This window comes from Elephantulus edwardii, unplaced genomic scaffold (genome assembly GCF_000299155.1).
Source record: "Elephantulus edwardii isolate Elephantulus edwardi_28Jun2011 unplaced genomic scaffold, EleEdw1.0 scaffold00007, whole genome shotgun sequence".
NCBI lineage: Eukaryota > Metazoa > Chordata > Mammalia > Macroscelidea > Macroscelididae > Elephantulus > Elephantulus edwardii.
The window spans coordinates 17629582-17634520 of NW_006399757.1; positions in this window are offsets into that span (position 1 = coordinate 17629582).

Sequence of the window (4939 nt, forward strand, 5' to 3'; positions counted from 1 at the left end):
GGTCCTGCAATACCCAACCACTAAAGAAGAGGACATCACAAATGTATCATAATTTTACCAATAGCCCTGGCCAGCTACAGTGCTGGATATTTTTGAGAAGTCCAGACCTGATTTGCAAAAGTCTCTTATTTTTTTTTTTTTATTTTGGTGGAAGAGAATAAGACAAGAAAAAAAATATATGTGTACACTCACATAATCATAAAGTGAGCAAAGGATTTGATTAGGCTTTCCACCAAAGAGGACATTCAAATTGATTTGCATCGGAGAAATGCAAATCAAAACCACATTGAGATACAATTGCACTCCCACGAGGCTAAGATTAAAAAAGACAAAATCCAAAAACCAAAATGTTGCTAAGGGTGTGGTAAATTAGAAGCCTATCCATTGACTGAGAATGTAAAATGGTACAGTTGCTGTGTAAAACAATGTGGCAGTTCCTCGAAAATACTCTAAATAGACTACTAGATGACCCATTGATTTCATTCCTAGGTATGTATTCAAAAGTCTTGAAAGCAGAGATTCAGAAAGTTCTCTGCTTTTACCAATGGTCATTACAGAACTACTAGCAATAGGCAAAAGGTGGAAACAACCTAAATGTCACTCAGTGGACAAGTAGGTAAACAGAATGTGGTACATGCATGCGATGGAATGCCACTCAGGTGGTAAGGAAATGAAGTCTTGTTAATAAGTACTAGAGCTTACTACAGCTGAGCCTTAAAGTAGTGACATCACTAGGGCCTGGACATAGGTGCAGATCACACTCAGTAACACTGTCAGGTGAGTGTCTCCGTGACACACTGAGTGATGACAGTCCTAGGTATTGACTGGAAAATACTCTGCCGGGTGAAATAAGTCAGTCACAAAAGAACAACTATTGTATGACCTCACTACATAAAAAGCCCCCAATTCAAAGCTATCGAGTTGATTCTGTCTCATTGAGACCCTAAAGGACAAAGTAGAACTGTTCCATAGGGCTTCTAAGGTTATGAATCGTTATAGAAGTTAACAGTCACATAGGGCTCCTGAAAAGTGAGTACTAGGGCCAAACTACTGATCTTTTGATTAGCAATTGAGTACTTTAGCTGTTGTGCCACCAGAGTTTCTGTTATAAAAGGAACGGAAAAAACGCCAAAATACCTAAGCAAATGTATAGGTTATAGGGGAAGAAGAAGAAGCTTATAGTCTATAAAGAGTTGTGCTGCTAAACCAAAGGTTGCGTCTTCCTCCCAATATGAATCCACTGGTGTTTCCATGGGAGAAAAATGGGCCATTTTCTCCATTATGATTTTACAGCCTTGCTTCAGGGTCATCTTCGAGCTGACTCAGACTCAATGACAATTGTAGGCTGGGGGAAGAGGGAGGGAAAGAACGAGCTTACTGTTTATGGAGTACTGAGTTTTTATTCACAGTGATGGGGAAAATAATATTGATTAAAGGTAGGGCTGCACAGCCATTAAGTGTAATTGCTGTCATTTAAAAGGTGTATACAAGTAAAAAATTTAAAAAAAAAAATAAATTGGTAGATATTTTGACAATAATAACCAAAAACGAGTAAATACTGAGGCTGCTTATGATGTACAACTAATTCTCTCAGGAGATTTGGTTCCTTACTTTAGAAGGTTAGGGCCGTGGTTTAATAGGATATTCTAGTTAATAGGCCTAATGATATGTCCAATGCTTCTAGTTTACCTCCAGGTTTATTGCATAATGCTTGATACTATTGCTCTTAAAAGCCTGCAAGTGGCTATTCAAGGTACAACAATTAGTCTCACTTCAACTGGAGCAACGAAGAAAAGTGGAGAGTCAAAAGAGGAGGAGGAAACAAAATATGTGACTAATTACTTCCATGAACAACCACCACCTTTGTCATGAGCCCAGAACTGCATTGTGCCCATCTACTATTACCGAACATTTCAACCAACGAAAACTATAGACAAATCCTAATAAAAAAAGAGGGGTAAATATAGCACAGAATTTCAAATTCTTATTTAGTACTGTCTTTCTCTGTAGTCATGAACCCCAATCAAATGATAATTTGGTGTAAATAGTAAAGAATGTCTGCTTTGAACATTGTGCTCTTTCCAGATTTATCATATGTAATTGATATAACAACAACAACCTGAAAATTCAACTGGGAAACTCCAAGGGCAGTGGTAGGTCAATGCGAAATGTACAACTTGGAAAAGGAAGAATGATTGAACAACTCCAGAGAATGTGATCAGTCTTCTCAAGAGAATGTGATCAGTCTTTGAATTGGCATATGTTCTGCTTAACAATAATGAAAATAAAATGACAAAATAATATCGATAATGTTAAATCATATTGTAAAATTAGCAAGGGCTGCGTGGAGATGACCATATCTGACCTTTACCGATTCCACAATGGGGAAATTACCCTGTCAACAACTTCAGCAACCCAAAACCAATTCCATGAGGTGAGCCATACTCCCACACACCTCTGTGTACTCATCCTAATAACAATCTTGGTGTACTCTACAGTGTCCAAAATCTGATGTGATAGCTCACAGACCACACAGAACCATATTAGGAAAGTCAAAGAGCTATAATTCATGTAGGCAACAAGATTTAATAACAGTCAGGATAGCTTTCAAAATGTGCTTACAGAACCATATTAGGAAAGTCAAAGAGCTATAATTCATGTAGGCAACAAGATTTAATAACAGTCAGGATAGCTTTCAAAATGTGCTCACCAGCGTCTCATCCTTGAGCCTCGCAGCTTTGAGCCTGTGTTTAAAACCTCTCAGACCTGCCAAGTAGAGCTCTTCCTGCACTCCAACACACACCCACAGCTGTCCAATGAACTTGGGTAAAGGCTCCCTGTACAAAGACTCCATGGGTTAGTAGTTCCCCGGATTACTCCATCTCACACCTGGTTTCTGATTCTCTGCTGTGGCTGCTTGGGCTGCTATGGCTGCTGCTCCCATAGGTCCTGTCTGACACAAGAATCTCTGGCCCCAAAGGTTGTGTTGCTTTCTCTTGCTTCTTTGCTGGTGATGAGTTCTCAAATTCTGCTACTACTAGATCTGTTCAATTTAATGGCAAGACTAGCTGATCCCTTTATGGATTAGAGAGAAAGGGATAGGCTAACATGCCCTATTCACCTATTCCCACCCACCCGCACGGTAAAGTCAATCCATGGCTAGAAAAGACATTTAAACAATAAGCCCTTAACACCACATATACACATCATCATCATCATCATCATCATAAATATGTAAGCTCTTGCCAATTCAAGCCTTCTCTTCTTGACATCAGACTAAATGTGGATCGCTTTAAAGTCATTTCTTTTTTTTCTAATTGCTATTGTCAATTTTATTTTCTTTTTTCCTCTTTTTTATTATTAAATTTATTTATTTTTCATTTCAATGAACATCTACAGAGATTTTGGAATTCCATTCATTCATTGTTGCACCCTTCTCCCCACCCACCCCACCTCCCCCCCCCCCGTTTGCTCCTCTCCTTGAAAAGCAAAAGAAAAACTCCCTCATTGGTACACAACCCCCCCCAGCACATCCCCCAACCACACCCCCAAATTGTTTTCATAAGCTCAAGAATCTCCCTTATTAGACTCATTATCCCTTTTCTTTTTAATAAATTCTTCAGAAATATTTTTGGTTCCCTGATTCTTACTTAATTGTATATTTTTCTTTGTTTTGCTTCTTTCAAGAATAAAGGAATTAAAATTTAAAATACCCTCTGAGAAAGTAAATAGGTTTATGCAACCCTACAATGTTTAATAGCAACAAGTCCATATTCACATAACATCAAAGACAAAATAATTACTAAATGAGACAATTGCTACCCAGTTCCCCACTTAATTTACTCAGCAATTATTCTCATTTATCTATTTATTTTATTGCTTATTAAGAGTTTGAGTTGCAGGAAAGCCAAGCAGATGCTTCTATATTTAATTTTAAACATTTACATAAGGTAAAATTGCAAGTGTTTCTCACTGGTAATTTTTAAGCCTTATTAGCTTCAGTAAAATTATGTTCACTAAAAGGTAGCAGTACAATGGAGATAAACCAGCATATTCTATGTGCTTATTCTCCCACATTGTTTGGTATGTTTTTTAAAGAAGATTATTACAGTGTGGGAAATAATTGTATATAGTCCATGCTGTGAAGAAATAGAAATCAGATTTTAATCATATACACCAAGGAAAAAGCAGAAAAGGCTTACACATATTGTTTTCCTTTCTAGCTATAATATAAAGCATATGGAAATTACACTTTCTGAAAATACTATATACAATAACTTCTCAGTTACTTGCACAGGTAAAACAGAATGGATTTGGAAAATAAAAAGATGGTTAATAATCTAAAATATGTCAGGTGATATAAATAAAGCCATTTAATCTTTAATATATCTGATATTGCATCAAACAATTAAAACTGAAATGAATTTAGTTGGAACTGATTCACAGCTGAGCCTCCAGGCAGTAAATCGCCTGTGAGGGGATTGCCCATCTTTCTTTCTGGAGCTGCTCGTAGGTTCAAACTGTCAAAGAGGCTCTGTCTTTGGGTCAGCAGTCAAACTCCCTACAGACTATGCCCCCAGGGTTCCTGACACGTTCCTCATAAACTCCTAGTGAGTGGCAGTGGTTGTTAGGTAGGGTCTTGTCAGGACCAAGTCATAACTGATCCTCCAGTGAGTTTTCCCTCGGCAGGAGGAGATTGCCCATCTTTCCCCTCTGTAGCAGCTGATTAATTTGAATCCTATGAAGTCCATTGAATACCACTATCATTCAGATATACACACCAACAACCAGAGCCAAAGAAGAAGAAATAGATGATTTCTACCAACTTTTATAGTCGGAGATAGATTGAACATGCAATCAAGATGCATTGATAATAATGGGTGACTGGAATGCAAAAGTTGGAAATAGTGAAGAAGAATCAGTAGTCGGAAAACATGGG